Source organism: Caloenas nicobarica, chromosome 2, assembly GCF_036013445.1.
Source record: "Caloenas nicobarica isolate bCalNic1 chromosome 2, bCalNic1.hap1, whole genome shotgun sequence".
Taxonomy (NCBI): Eukaryota; Metazoa; Chordata; class Aves; order Columbiformes; family Columbidae; genus Caloenas; species Caloenas nicobarica.
Window position 1 is genome coordinate 111,762,370 of NC_088246.1, and position 17,158 is coordinate 111,779,527.

Consider the following 17,158-nt stretch of genomic DNA (forward strand, 5'->3'; position numbering starts at 1 on the left):
CTTAGCTACCATCACAAAATAACATGTCCCAAACTCTTGATTTTTCCGTCAAGCTCTATGAGACTTTCGTGATCCCGATGATAGTGGATCTCATGACCATTTGGCCTGTTTCCCCAGCCTGTGACTCTGTCTTAGACCAAGCCTTTCTCCAAGTTCTTGCCTACAACCTTCATTTAAATTTTCCAGATTCCTTCTCTACAGTATCTGCAAGGTATGGGTTTTACACAGGAATAACTGCTCCACAGACTCTGTTCATTCAACGACTTTTCCTCTGTGGAAAACATAATGAGCCAGCTCATATCCGTCTGCCAGAAAGACCATTTAGATATCTTCAATTGGAACTTACAGGAGCTTATTATCTCAGCTATGTTTCCTTCCACTTCTAGAGGCCTAGTGCACCAGGCATAACCAGCTTGTGCTAACTCTCAAATCCTTTCTCTTTGCTAACTCTCGTTCAGTATGAAAAAATTATTCCCACCACGGACAAAAATTTTATACCAGCCTCCACTAGATTTTCAAGCAAGCACATGTTTGTCTCCTCTCATTTTGCATGGGAGGAGTTTTCAGTCTACCTATGCTCCTATCTACCTGTTGTCTCTTATCTTACGCCTAGATAACAAGCCATTTGGGCAGGAGCTACGGTTGTGTTCTGTACCAATATAGTACCAAGCTCAGCAGTATCTTAGTCCATGACTAAAGCTTGAAAGGCCTTTGAAACTAAAGTCTTGCTTTAGACTTGCTTTAGGCAGTAATAGTAAGTGTAGGTGGTATTGGGTCATTGCTTCAGGAAGGCATGCAGAAGCAGCTTTTCTTCACGACACTGCATACTCACTAAAGCCAGGAAAAGGCAGTATACATTGGCCTTCCCTTGCGCACCAGTGGACCTGTGAATACTCTCTTTATACACAAAACCATCAATCACTGTCAGTCACATAAGCTCAGCCCTTTCTCCAAGAACTCTTGCATGTGAACAATATACTGGTGAGCAGGTAACAACTCTTCCATCACAGCGTTTAAAGAAAAATTACTAGGATAATTGACCTGGGCAGCATTATAGTGACATTGATTCATATCTGAGTATCCAAAATATGGTAAAATAGATGATACCAGCCACTCAGTGGGATTACAGAAAACCCATGCTCTGTAGGGTGCACATCTCAAGCATTTGGTGTTACAGGGAAATATCTTTATTTTACAGTACAAATTTTATCCCACCAAAGGAAAGCCAGAGTTCTTGCTCATTGTACCAACTAAATGAAGCTCAAATTTTATAAAAACGTAATTTTCTTAAAGAAATTACACTAACATTTTCTCATTTCCTTTATATTTTGTTTTTATGACAGTAACAACTGTACAGTATTTCTCAACCTGAATCTAATTCTGGAAATAGGTCTTGTGGGAAAAGTTCAAATCTGCAACAACTGTTATAGGAAGAGAGCGATATCAGCCAGACTTTTGTACTCTGAACAAAAACACCCACTGGACTGAGTCAAGTAAACTTTAGCTGACTATAATATTTTTTACATCTGGAGTTTTCAGATACTGCAGAAAGTGTTGCAGTGCTTCAGTCTCTGCAACTCATCCATCCCTTGGATCTCTCAGTCCCTGGGAGGCTCTATCTATACAAGATTCAAGAAAGTCTTAAAACCATAGAATTTCACATCACCATCACCACTCATGCTCTTCAATCTGAAGTAAATTTTTTGGGAAAAAAAGACTTAAATATTTGATCATCTTCACTCTTGGAAAAGACACTTTGTAGCTACTCTCTGATTTTTCCTCCTTCTTAAAGGAAAAGAGATCTACAACCAAAGTTAAAAATGATAGAAGCTCCCATGATGGCTACTGAGGATGAAATTCTTTATGTAAGGGGGGAAGGCAAAAATGATCAGCTTATCACACTAATAGTGTTAGCAACACTACATAAAGAAAGAGAATATACTATACCAGTCTCAGAAAAGAGAAGCCTGATATTCAGAACAATCTCAAGACTAAATACGAACTGTTGGTATTTTGAGGCACAAAATACTGGGAGAAGTGAGCTGGTGTAATGGTAAAAATATGGTAAAATGCAGAGCAGACAACCACATAGACTCTCCCAAAAAAACTTGTGTGGCATTTTGGGTAATCTTTACTACGTTTTGTTCTGATGATCAATAAAAATCAGCCTAGGAAAAATAATAAGCTAAAGGCTTCATCACAATCTCTCTCCCTTTCAACTGACACCATGAAACTCTTAAATTCTGCATCTTTTCCTGTACAGTCCCTCGTAGCTGAATCACCTTGTAAAACTCCTGCAAGCCTTCCTCAGTACCTTTTTCAAAACCCTCCTTCTCTGTGATTTCTCCTCCAAACCCTCCAACAAACCAACCCCAATAACTGTTAAGATGCTGCTATATAATCAGCCTCTATTTGGTTCGTTTTCCATCTGTTTACCTGTAACCATTTTCTCTGTCCTGTCATAACTTAAATAACAAGTTCTTTGAAACTTAGCTGGCCGTTTCCTTTCATGTTTATATAGCACTAGGCACAAAGCATGAGGCACAATGGGATGCTACCATAGTTACAGAAATGCAACAACAGTAAAAATAAAAAAAAAAATAAAGGGTGACTGGGATGATAAATGGATCTGAAAGAGATGTGCTTTCCGTTTTGATTTAGAAATGGTGAGAAAAGCATATTTATTTGAATCAAGCAAAAGCACTCACTTCCTTCTTCCCAGTGAGTGGTGCTTCCCTTTTTGTATCAGTATGCCTCACTTCTTCCATGCAAAGAAAGGAGAAACAAGATGCTGCCACTTTCCACGGCTCCGTCAACACACTATCATCACCAAGATATTAATAAACACAGTGAGATAGAATTAGTAATAGAGTTGCTAAAAGAATTGGGCTGATTTTTTTTCCTTTAATGAATTCTATGAATTATAGCACTTATTGTAGCTTAGGATAAAACAGCTTTTTCTTATTAACAGATTGTTTCAAATTTAACTTTTTGTGGACAGGCCATATCAATAGTTCTGATAAAGAAAGATTTGGGGATTTAATGCAGCCCATTGGTGTGGTGCACTTCTAGTTACAAAACCTTTTTACAGTTTGATCACTAAACCTTTGAAAAAATCTAAACTATAACCAGAAAGATTGTTCAGTAAATAATAGATGGTTAAAAAGATACAATACAAATGGTAGGACTAAATGGTCATTTTTCACAAGAGAAATTAATTACTAGGGGATATCATATAAAAATGCATGTTGGGATTTATACTGTTAGCCATATACACAAAGATCTAGAAAAGGGGTGAACTGCAGGTTCATAACATTTTTGGAAAACAGGCAATTTTGAAATGGTAGTCAAAATTAGAAACAGGGTTAAAAAGTTTGAAACTGATCTCATGAGGCAGACTGTATATTCACTTGAGATAAAATTCAGTGTTCACAGATATAAAGGAATGCATATGGGAAAAAAACACCTATATACACACAATATGGGCTCTAAATGACTGCATAAACAACAGAAGAAAGAAATCTGGTAGTCACTGATTCTCTGAAAACAAAAGTTCAGTGCAAAAAGGCAAAAAGAAATCAGAAATTATTAGGTAAGGAATAGAGAGTGAAATGGAAAATGTCGTTAAGCAACTGTATAGACCTACAGAGCTCCCACATTTTGAACACTGCGTGCAGTTCTGCCACATACCTATCCAAAAGATATAAAAGTAAATACTTTCACACAAACCAGATAATTATGGAACACATTACCACAGGACTCTAGAGGCACCAAAAGTAAATACTGGTTTAAAAAAATGGTTAAGGGCTGAGCAGAAGGAAGTGAATGCATTAGCTTATCTTAGCTCTGTTACTGTATTTGTCTAAAGTTTTGTCACTGTCCACTGTCACAGACATGATGTTAAGTCTGGTGGAGTTTTAGTCCAAAATTCGATGCAATTTTTTATTATATGAACAAACCCTGCACAGATTATGCAGGAAACAGGATGTAAACACCCTGTTTTCTTTTCTAACACTTAGAATAACTCACCTTTTTGCATTGTTTAGGTTACTTATGATATACCAGGCAGGATTAATTAACTCAGAGAGCAATTACTTTGCCCATCTATTTTGGCTGTCTATGATATGCTAAAAGAAGACGCATAATTATTTTGGGGAAAATACTTTAATCTGAAATCATTTAATGAGCATCACTGATTCAGCGACACTCAGTCTGAAGATGTAATTTAATAAAAGCTCTCCATGAGAAACGTGTAAGAAATTCTGCAAGTGTAACTGACTTAATCCCTGTTTGTTTTTACAGATTTTTCATACTTTGTAATTATTTTTTCTTTAACAACAAAACAGTCCTTGTCTATAACTGTGATCGTTTTCCTGGCTTCAGAAATAGGTTGTCTAAGGCAGACACAATAACACACATCATGTATAGGATAATTACACATGTATGACGGAATTCAGGTTTAGCTGACAACCTCTGGTTTGCAACAGTACGCATTTGGTAACATTAAGTATTACTCTACTCTACATTAGGAAAATCAAAATACTACTACAAAATACTACTTTGTATTTTTCAGGATATACTTTTAGGGCATGCCTTGAATCTCCAATGCTTCATCTGAATTCTTTATGTTACTTTTCATTGTTAAAAAGTCCTTGTAAAAAACAGTTTTAGGAACCTGAGTATCTAATCCTATTCAAGCAAAATGGTAAATTTATTTAGGTGTTATTGAATTACTATCATTATAAGCAATTAATACTATTATTCTGCTTTATATTTTTTATCAAAACCACAACACTCTGCACGGAACAATTTCTATCTCCTCTGAATGGACTGAGACACAAATATGAAGCCATTGAAATCAAGTGAGGAAGTGAAATAGGAATAGTATGGCATTAGTGATAGTGAAGTTATGCTTGGGGCAAACTTCTGTCATTCAATTTCACATTTATATGCTTTATATTGAAATGTAATAAGCTCAAGAATGCAATTTCACAGTGACATTAAACTGTGTACTGTCAACACTCTATCAGACAGGAAATAAAGAAATATCTTTAAAGGCACTATGTTTTGCAGCCAGAACTAGTGAACACTTAATAAGATGCCTTATGAGTCGTCCTCACTTCAGCAACTGGCATTTCTAGAGAACAACCACAGGGAAAGGAATTGTCAAGAGAACTAAAAAAGAAAAAGGTAAACACGATCCCACTGGTTTGTGTTGTTCCTGGCTTAGGATCTTTTATGCAAACCTGTATTCAATTATAAAAGTATTCTTTGTCCTAAGAAGTCCAACATATATTTTGTACTGACAACACAACAAAGTAAAGCTACAACAGTACGGAAGTCTGATGTAGAGATTATGAATATTTGACTATAGCCAAGGGTGCATAAGCCCTTTTACCTGACTTTACAAAGGGGTGGTTTATTATAATTTCTTTTAGGTGCTTTGTATTTGTTTTCATTATCAACTTCCTGCTTCAGAGCAAGTGCTAACATTATTCATTTCATTTTTATCATGCTCTTACATTCTCTGATAAAGACAAGAAAAGGAACCTTACAAAAATGCTGTCATGCTGCTTGAATTTTGAAAACAGTGTTCCTGAAACCATAGGATTTAATCTTCCTCCCTTTCATTCACCGTGGCTTTCATTTTTGCCACAGCAACATAAGAAGTCCTTTAAGTAACACTAAAACTAGTACTGGGATGCCAATGTGGCATTCCAAAACTAGCAGGACTGGCTAGAAAGGGAGAAAGAGAAAGAAATACAAGTAAAAGGGTGAGGGGGGAAGATTCATTTAACTCAGAGAGTTCCAAAAACTGAGTGTAAAATGAGTACAAACTTTTAAAACGAGGGTGGAAGCTAACAAAAATGAGTTTAATTTATACCAGCATAAATAAAAACAGTCTCGATTGTCTGTGTTTTTAATTTGCCTTTTTGCCCATTGCACATTAGAATTTTAATGGTCTTTTTGCTCTTTGTTGTTACTAGTAGACTGATTCATTAACATCACGAGATGAAAGCAAAAAGAAAAGTTATTTGGCTACATCCCATTTGCAAAATATGAGTGGTAGCTCACAGGTAAAGTGTGGCATGACTTAAGAAACAGTGTATGAGAGAAAAGAGAAAGAAAATATGGAGAGGAATGGGAAATGGGATGGATGATTTGAGATTTGCTTTTGAGATTTGCTTATAGTGACATAATTAAAAACTCCGCTTATTTGTTTCTCAGCTTCTGCTCTGTATGAACTCCTATATCAGGTTACCTGAGTTTCTGCAAGTCAGGGTTATAGCATCGAACCCAAGAACACCTCAGGTCAAAGGAGGCATCTCACTGACAGATTTTCTTTGTTGATGCAGTGGCTGATGGGAAAATTGGTGACTGACAGTGTAAAAACTGGAGCTATGTGGTGCATTAGAATAATGTAACATTTATCTGAAAGGGGCTAACTCTTGTCTTAGCTCACAGAGAAAGTTAATTGTGTGGTTACAGTTTAGTTCTTGTTTGTCCACCTAAGAAGACCTTGATGCATTTTGCGTGGCTGACAGGTTATTCTGGAACAGCTCTAGGCTATGACAGTGAGAGCGAATTTGAGAAGCTTTGGCAGGGCTATATGCTGGCAAAGCTCCTGGCTGCATTATTTTTGGCTCAAACTAGTCACTGGTCTTGTCTTCAGAAAAATGCACCCATACACTTTTAAAAGAAAATGCAACACCCGACCGCCCCCTGCCCCCACCCACAGAATAAAACGGTAATGAGAAGTGAGCAGCAATATTTTTCAAAATTTACCATTATTTAATTTTACCATGACCCGCATTATTAGAAGTAACAAATTGGACAACAAAATGTCCCATTCTCCTCAACCCAACTAAGGAACAAAAAGGAAAATACATAAATTCTCTGAATTTGTTTCAACATTTAACGATTTTGTGATATAAATTTAAATTTGTGTTTTGATTCTTATGATCCCCAAATTAATCAAGAAAATAGTGAATACCATGTCTAATTGACCTATAGGTCCTCCAGAACTGTATAAGAAAAACACACAGATTATTAACGTAGATATTTCCCCCCCGCCCCCCCCCAATGAATTAAAAGGCAAATGTTTATGAATCTGTTTAGTTCACTAAAGACTTAGCCGACTGATTTATTAGAGCAGCCATGTGGAACTACTTGCAGGATGAGGATCAGGGTGCCACTGAGAATGTGGGACAGGCCAAAGCATGACAAATCCTTTCAAGTCCAGGGAGGAAGCCAGTAGCCCAGCTGGAACACTTGAAGGCCAAAAATGACAGAGTAACAACAAACTGCTATGTGCTTGTCCTCTCTTCACAGGAAGAAAAGAGGAGAGCTGGGCAGCTGAGAAGTCTGCTATGGTGAGGAATGCAGGGACCTGGAGCAGCTGGGAGCAGCTAAATCAGGGTAGGGAGATGAGTGGTGAAATGACTGCATTATACCAAAAAATATTGTTATAGTTTTTGACACAGGAGCCGACCAGCACCCACGTCCCTCTTTCAGCTGACAGCCCTGCTCACTAAACCAGCAAGCTATGCTCTCTGATCCAGTCTATCCTGAATTACTCTCTTCAAAGCATTATATTTTTAAAGGTTTTGGAGAGTTCTTTCTATTAAAAAAACACGTGTAATCAATCAGGGGATAGGACCCTTCTGACAGGAAAGGAAATGCACTTTTAAATATCACCTAACTGAACAGGGAATTGAACTTGGATCTCTCTCTTGATAACCAAAATTTGACTGAGAGACTGACAGAGCTGTGCTTGCTCAGCCTAGGGAAGGCTTACAGAGGATCTTAGTGCCATTTTTTGGTACCTAAATGGAGAGTATAGAGGAGAAAGACCTAGACTACACACACGGTGAAAGGACAAGGAACACTAGACACAAGTCGCAATTCAGGAATTCCCATTAGATCTTAGTAATATTTTGTCACCATTGGGGTAGTCAAGCATTGAAGCAGGCGCTCAGAGAGGCTGTGGTATCTCCATTTTAGGAGATACTCAAAATCCTGCTGGACAATGTCCTGAGAATAGAATCATATAATCATTTAGGTTGGGAAAGACATTTAAGATCATTGAGTCCAACCGTTAACCTAGGACTGTCAAGTCCACCACTAAAGCATGTCCAGAGTGCCACATCTACGCGTCTTTTAAAGACCTCCAGGGATGGTGACTCAACCACTTCCCTGGGCAGCCTGTTCCAATGCCTGACAACTCTTTCCATGAATAAATGCTTCCTAGTATCCAATCTGAACCTTCCCTGGTGCAAATTGAGGTAATTTCCCCTCGTCCTATCACTTGTCACTTGGGAGAAGAGACCAACACCCTCCACGCTACAACCTCCTTTCAGGTAGCTTTAGACAGCGATGAGGTCTCCCCTCAGCCTCCTTTTCTCCAGGCTGAACAGCCCCAGTTCCCTCAGCTGCTCCTCATCACACTTGTGCTCCAGACCCCTCACCAGCTTTATTGCCCTTCTCTGAACTCTCTCCAGCACTTCACTTAGATGTATGAAAGATGCGTATGTCATATCAGGCCTACAGAGAGATATATTTCCTTCATACTATTGTGAAGATGGTATTAAAGACTCTGTACATAGTACAAGAGTACTGTATTTATAATGTATTGTTTAAAGGATGCATTTTGCATTTGACATTGCAAGTCTCCACCTTTGTCTCAACAGCTTTTCTTTCTCTTCTTTCCCCCCATCACACTATCATATTATCTGAATAAAGAACTAAACAGACAACACTGGGGCCTATTCAGGAGGAGGTGGCTGTGTGATGTGTAGTGCCAGACAAAGTGAACATGAAAGCTTTTCACAGAAATACATTCACGACAGATTTTGAAATTCTCTTCCTGAAACTAATTACCATTTTAGAAAAGGCTGGCTAATGATGAAAGAAAACACTTTCTTATTCCATAGCTGTCAGTTTTAAGCAGAGCCTCCAGCTCCCAGGGGTGGTGTGAACCATAGGCACCCAGAATCCCTCTGCTTTCACAGAGGGAAAAGGTGGTGTTAAACTGATGCAAATTTGTTCTGGGATGATTTTCCCCACACCAAATTTTCACCACATTTTCAGAGGTGTTCTCAGCGTGAGGAATTACAGAGCCATACGGCAGATGTATCTATTATGTGGTAGTTTCATCATTCTCTCTGCCCACTAGCCTCTCTCTTTGAGATTTGCTCCTTAAGCAAGGCCAGGCAAGTATCTTTCTTTAAATATAAATCTGCCACATAAGCAGTTCCTTCCACAAATAGAAAATCCCCAGCCCCACAGTACATTGCTACCTGAGACCTACCTGGGTATGGGACAGGTATTTTCTACGTGAAATAACCTGTTATTTCACTATGGCATTTGAAAGTTTTTCTTGCAAGACCCGGAAGAGGAAGCAGGTTCCCAGATTTCTATGGAGTCTCACAAGTTACTTCTAGGCTTGCAGAGGTTCAAGTTAATAGAAAGCAATAGTAACTGTGACAGTTTTAAATATAGGAAATATTTTTCCTTGAAGGTATTTAGGTCTCTGCATAGATCTCTCACTGGACAGAAACTGTGGCGTTTGACTTTATCAGTGTAAGGATATAAAATACAGTCAAATTAAATTGTTTAAAGTTCTCTTGCTTAAAGGAATTATCTTTAGCATATTTGTTATTTAAAGACATGTAAATATATTGTCTATATTGTATATATTATGCAAATATTAGCATATATGTAAATATATTACTAAATATATGTAGTGCTGTAGTGCAAAACCAAAAGCAAAGGTTTGGATAGACTTAATCTAATCCGACTCATTCATTGGCTTGCTGCTCCCCAGTGACAGGATACAAAACAGCCAAAGGCTTTTTGCTGATGAAAAATTTTGTTCTACAAGTACAGATGTTCTGATAGAGCACCCTGACCCAGCTCCCATGCAAGTCATGCAGCGGGAGGTACTTCTTCAGTTCCTGGGTATGTTGACTTCTACACAAGACAGCGCTCCTTACGCACACTGACTTGCGAACCACAGTCCTACACTTTCTCACTTGAATAGATAAATTTTTGCCTCTTTGTATCCCAAAGCAGGCAGCAGCCTGTACAAGATACTTGCTGGTAGTGCTGGTACTGAGCATTCACAAACACGAACATGATTTTTCCTGCATTACCTACATTCCTTCTACATCATGTGCGTTTCAGTTTTTCAAGCAGTTATTTCCCTGAATCCATTTTCCCTCCTTCAAAACTTTTGTAATATTCAATAGACCTCAGCAGTTCAAAATATCCAACTGCATAGGGTTTTAATCAGCCTTTTAGAGGAGTCTATCTTCCTTATCTTCCACAACAACAACAACAAAATCTGTCTTGAAAAAAGTCACTGACTAAAAACTCAGAATAGGCAATACTCAGTCATGTAAGAATGAAACTAATTTTTTCCTAAGGGGCTTCTGAAATTGGGCCATCCCCTTAAGGTAGGAAGAATAACTAGTGGGATGCACGAAGATATACCCAGAGCATAGTGTTCTTGGTAGTGCATTAATTTAATAGCGCTCTGTGCTCACGGAGGGAAGGAAGGCACTGCTTAGCAGGTAGCTTGTAAACCCTTCAAATGCTCTCCCAAGCCATGTGTATATCATCTAATTGGCAGCAGAACCGCAGTGGCAGATGGACTGCTGGTAATCCAGCACTGTGACTGCAGGAGTAAGTGGTCCAGCTGAGACCTTGTGAGGCTGATACTACTTGGTCAGTCTAAGATGTAGGTGCACCCTCAGTCTAACCACAGAGAGGAATGGGGCTTCTGGGAGAAACTGTCACCTGTCCCCTTTATAAACAGATAACGAATTTGTCCAGCTACTACATCTCTCTTAGCAACTATGTGTGTTGGGGTCTTACGTCCTATATTCAGTGGCTCATAATGAAGATGTTAATATGAGGTTTGTATGGCAAGGAAGGTTGGCTAATTCACTTTAGGGTCTTTTTATACAAGTATGGAAAGGGTAGCTGATACATCCACATTCCACGGTGGCTTCAGGTGAGAACATTTCAAACACATATATTTAGATCCCTTCATTTCTAATTCTGGCAAACTTGAGCCTATTAACACCAAAGACTTTTCTTAATTAAATGATGTAAAAAAGGTGTCAAGGAAAGCTTCTCTAAATCTTTCTAATACAGTTTCGTCTGAAAAAAAATTGGTGTTACTGCCACAATAACTGTAACACTTGAAAATAATGTTAATTAATGACTTCATATAATATGGGATTTTCAGTTGGAGCTTTGCCACCCGCAGCAGTATGATAATCCAAGGAGTGAAAAATCAAAATTTTTCATGGAACCACTCTACCTTTGTCTACACCTCTGTCACAGAAACCAAAAGAGAAAATGAATGCCTTGTACTTTTTCTCAAATGTAATTCTAAATTCCGTGAAAATACACTTTTAAAGATAGAAAGACATCTTTTATCCTTGGAAAAGGAAAAATCTGAAACTTCTGAACAGAGCTTGCATGACAGAATTCCTTTTGAGCAGAGTAAAATCTATAAATAACATCATAGTCTTTCCCCAATGAAATAACCCATTACAAGAACACTATATGTATTCACGAGTTGCTAGGCACAGTGCTACTCTTCAGAAGGCAACAACCCTAAACTACTAAAATACTACTACAGTGTTAAAATTATCAGTCAGCTGGAATTTGCAATTATAACTGTAACGATAGCTACTGTTCTTACAATACACAGCCTAGTACTTCAAATATATTGGAATATTACAGTTTATGGTAGTGATGTAATACAGGAAATATACTGAGTTTTATAGTGATACATGGACCTGTCTGAACCGTTGGAGGGAGGAGGCAATGAAATCAGAAATAGAACTAACAGGCTTTTGTGTTGGAAATAACAAACTATTCCTTTGCACTCCTAATCATAACAAACAATGATGAGGTTTCTAAGATATAATGTGGTAGTGCTACAATAAAATGAACTCTCCGACTAATTATTTACAGAGAAAGGATGTAAACTGTGACAGCTGAAAGGAAAATGTGTCTTTCTTTATTAAAAAACAAACCAACCAACCAACCAAACGAACAGAATTTGATAACAAAGCAAGCAATACCTCTGCAGCAAAACTTAAAAGAGTTCCACAAAAATGATTCTGAACCCCTGAAGAATGTAATGGTTAATAAAATCCTTTCTATGAGTTTATTGAATAATAGAGCTAGCACAGAATTACCAAGTCAAAGCTCTGCATGATTTGGTAGATGGTACTTGAGAGGGAGTGTCTTAATGCCTGCAACACACTGCAGCTTAGGTCAGCAGACAGGTCTGGGTAGAAGTCCCATTAGCAGAAATTGGAGGGAGAGGTTAGCAGGATATTAACTTGCAAGGCATCACTACCAGCCAGTTACATTTGGGAATACGTGGATATTTTACCCTCTCAGAGAAACTGCTGAAATATTTTTCTGCACTTAAATAAATTGCCGTGAGTAGGAATGCTTACAAAACAGGACAATATTTGTTGTGGAACAGGTTCTTTAATGTTCTGGCACAAGTATTGGTAGTTTTTCTACTGATTTAGGGTAAGTAATCCATAATATATTCATTCTAGCTATTTAACAATACAAAAGCACCTGAAAATATCTATGGTGTTGTGATTGTTGTCTAAACTAAAGAAATATGAACACACAACTATGAATATATCACAAACTAGAACATGGAAATTTCTCTTTAAAATACCGTTTGATTCAAATTATAACCATTGTAAGATCAGATGTCCAACAAATGTTTCAACTAGAATGACATTTCCTAGCCTATCTAGAGAACTCGTTAAAAAGGTGTATCTTTCAAAAGAAATTACAAGACTCGTTACAGTTTACTTCAGTGGAGAGTTAAGCGACTGAGGACTTCAGAAGAGTGCATTCCACCTCTGCCCTTGGAGAAAGGACCGCTGCCTCTTTCAAACAGCTACCGGGCTTCCCTTGGCTGACTTTTACTTGTGCGAGACCAAATGTAAAATCAGGATCTCTAGTCCGTCCATTAAAATTAGCCACTTAGTAAACTTCGTAACAGAATCCTCTTAATGAAAAGATGACCTAAGTGCTGCACTCTGGGTACTTACAAGAGCTTTACATTGAAGCGCATGTCACTGCATGGAATGACGGTACGTTCCATCAGGGGGTAATATTTAACAGTTACTAGTAACCTTTAAGCTTATCACCGCCGGATAAAAAATAGTATTGTGGTACTTTCTTCGACAGCAAGCAAATGAGTAACTCGAAAACGGATGAGCGGACATCTATGCAAGTCATTAGGGACACGTTCACTATTGAAATAGTGTCTTCCTTCAAAACACTGTAACACTATAAATAATTGTAACTAAATAAGAGTGGGCAACGGCATTGTAATTGTAGGCGAGGAGACTCTAGTTGACTTTAGAAGAAAAGTTACGGTAAGAAGAAGCTAGATAAACAAGTGTTCTCCCAAAATCCAGACTCGGAAATGCAGGCTGAAGGAGATACGTGGACACTTGGTTTGGACACTTGGACATAAGTTTGGGCAGAATTTTAAACAGCAGTAGAAGAGTATTTCCTCTACCACAACAGCTGCTGTCAGAAATTAGATAAAGTTTCTCAGTTATTGCTATTTGCAGGTAAAACTGAAAAAAAAGGGCTTACTCTTGCAGAAGCAGACAGAAATATTTGCATTATTTGGAATATATTTTTTTACATACCAAAATAGCATATGGATAAGAATGTATTAATATTGTGGGCTGCATCTGATAAAAACATCCTATCTCCCCTTTGCAGTCCCAGCCTGAGTTTGTCTCTGCCACTGCTTTCCTTTTTTTTTTTCACTACATCATTCTACAAAGTTCGTGTTCCTATACAACATAAGACTTCCATGTTATTTTTTCCGCTTCATCAATATCATTCCTTTCACCTGGGGAATTGTAAACATTTCATGGAGTTTTACTGATTAAAATTTACATCACTGTCTCTGAAATATATATGGTAAGGGGACATACAGCAACCACTTCACTCATCAGTGCCCGATGTTTTGGAGTATCAGCAGTGGCAAGACCTTCAGTGATCAGGTGTTTGAACACATAATGTGAAAGTGTAATGTGGAGTAGCTCGAGTGAGGTCTTTAGATTTTTTTTTCCCCTAGAAATTTTAAATTAAATAACAACAGGCAAAAATATCACAATAGAATGAGGTAAGCTCAGTGCCCTCTGGAGGTCCTCATCTCTCTCCAATGTGTTGGAAATCAGGGATAATAATATCCTGTACTATGTATATTTACTAAGGATTTAAATTAGATGGAAATAATCTGACCCTAATGACTTCAGTAGACCATAATCTGGTACACAAAATCAAATATGTTTTAAGTTTTTCTAGTCAGGGGCGCACTAATGCATCAGCTCTTAACGGCTAAAAGTAGTTAGGGGCTAAAACGGCTTGAGGCACAGAGATAGACAGACATATAAATTCCATTTTTATCTTGACACTGGTCACAACGTTTTTCATTTAGCTGCCAAATAAATCACCGTGACTGGCTTAGGTGTACATGCCATCCTAATGCTTCCCTGCTCCTAAATCAGGCCCTAAGAAACAGGCAGATTAACTCCTGGTAATTGTATTCAAAGAACTATTTTGCATGCATAGCCACATTTGAAATATTTTGAACTGCTTCTTAGAAATAATGCATTTCATGATTTGCAGGTACTGCCAACACCACACAAGTCCAGTCATTAAGAAGCAGGAGGTAAAAATAAAAAAAAGAAACTGTTTAGTTTCTTCTTCACTGTGTGCCATCGTCACACTGTCTTTCTACTGGTTTCAGAAAGAAAAAGAGGGGTGTAATGGTTAATCTATTGTTTATTCAAAACTGCCAACAGAAGTTAATAGACAGTTATAAACTAATTGAGTGCGTCTGTAGTGCTATCTCCTCATTCATCTCGCTTATTCAATTTAGCTCTGTTAGTGTTCCATATGGTACAGTGCCCCTGCTGCTAGGAACAGTCATTCATTGCAAAAAAACCCCTGTAACAACAGGAAGCTAATAGTTTAACTGTTCCTCTAAATTTGTTTGACAAAACTGACATTTAGTACGCCACGTCACGTTGTCAGTAATCTGCAATTTACCCTTAGGCAGGCAGTGGATGCTCATTTTATTTACCTCTCGTAGTTAAAAGCGTAATTAATATTCCACTCTGAAACAAAGATTAGAGATTTGACAAACATTGCAATTTAAATTCTCCATTATAGCAAACATTAAAATCAAACATCTTTCACACACCCCATTGCATAAAGGACACGTGTAGCTGTAATTTAACTTTTTAGTTTTTAATACCACAAACTAATTTCTGCTGTCAGTTTAATGAGGTGGAAAACACAAATCTTGTTGCTCTCTGTGTGCACAGGCTGGGAGAGTTTGACTGCAGAGAGCCTGACTCAGTTTGCTTCACAGTGTTTCAGTCAAAATCCCTAGATTATTGTGCATCTAAAAAAGAAAAGGTCTAAAAAAAGAAAAGTCTTAAAGACTTCATTTAATAAAAGGCTTCAATAAATAAACACTTCAGGAACAAAAACGCTGTAGCACCACAGTAGTTTCCTGAATTTCTGGTTTTCTGTAGCATTGCTGAAAAACTCCAATAACCGTGGTCCAGGCTGTAACTTTGTGGCAGCGCTACCCGTAGCACAAAGCCCAGCTAAACTCTCCAGAGATAGTGTAAGGACGGGACGCTCCCCTTCCCAGCGCCTGACCTGCTTCATCCCGCTTTACACACCGGTGAGCTTGGGCAGCCATTCCAATCATCAAATCATGGGCTTAGAGCAGAAGCAGGTTGCAGCGACTCCTGACCCGGGTCAGCAGTCGGGCTGAATGCAGGGACTTGGCTGGTGATGCCTCTGCCACCTTCCCCGCTCCTTCGAGGCCAGGCTGGCATAATCCTCGGCCTCATGCTCCTTTGACCTTCCCTCCATGCCCACAGATTTTACACGTATAGCAAATGCAAAAACAATTGCAGTGCTTTCTACTCACAGTACTTAAGCTCTGTGTAAAAGCCTCATAGCAGGCTGCTTGGTGGTATCTGCGTTACAACTGATTTATTGTGCTGGATTCTGTGACAACAGGGCATATTATCGAACTGGCAAAGTAGGGGGAGCTCTTGGAGAAAAAAATGACTCCGGCTTTAACTCATGCTAATTTCAATTGGAACTCTAGCTCCATAAATTCTGTGTGACTGATTAAAATTATTAACATGTAGAACACCTTTAGGCAACCACACTGGCTCATTAAACATGGAAGCCTGGAATTATCTCCACTGTAACAAATGTGTGTGAATGTCTGTGTTGCAGAGACATACATCAGGAATTTTTAATTTTTTTGAAGAGATTTTCTTCACAGAAGCACTAATAATGTCCCCCTCTCCCCAAAAATAAAAAAAAGACAGCATAAACTCAACAAAGAGGCTGCTGTTACTCTCTTCTCAATCCATCCTATGTAGTATACCACTGACTCCTGACTCCTTCACAAGACTTCATTAGTCAATGCCAACTTCAATCTGCTTCAGTTATTTTGCATTCAGCTCCCAAAGGAAAAGCACTCTCCCCACTGATCACAGGCTAAACTAAAGATAAACTGGCTCATTTTATAACCCATCAAGCTAACATGTCCTGAATCACGCTAGCATCACAAACCAGGAAAGGAATCTCTGAATATATCTAACCCTGTCACAATACCAAGTAAGAGAGATGTACATTTCTAAAACTGCATCTCCAAAGCAGGAATTCAAGTATAAGGTGCAGGAAGGTTAGTGTAAGCACATTATTTCTCTCCTAAATGTCAGAGAATATTTTCTCTTTCATAATGAATGTCTGCTTTTAAAAAAATCTTAATAGTAGCATTATACTTCAAAAGAGTGCTGTTGATGTACAATTTGAGATTCTGTGAACAAATGATTTGAATGTCCCTGTTAAGAGCAAATATTTGAAAAGGTTATAGCAATTGAATGAAAGGTATTTAGATTTTTATTTTATTCAAAATGAGATGCAGGTTATGAAAATGTATAAATCGGGAGATAAGCAGCAGAGCCACAAAGGTCAGAATCACAGCTGTTGATAAAGGGAACCTCATTAATCATAATGTAAGAATTGCCATATTGGATTAAAC

General features: G+C 38.1%; 1 protein-coding gene across 7 annotated transcripts in view; it reads right to left on the reverse strand.

Annotated features, from left to right (window-relative positions):
- Window positions 1-17,158, reverse strand: part of PTPRM (protein tyrosine phosphatase receptor type M) — a 472,021-nt gene that overhangs the window by 99,799 nt on the left and 355,064 nt on the right. The window lies entirely within an intron of this gene.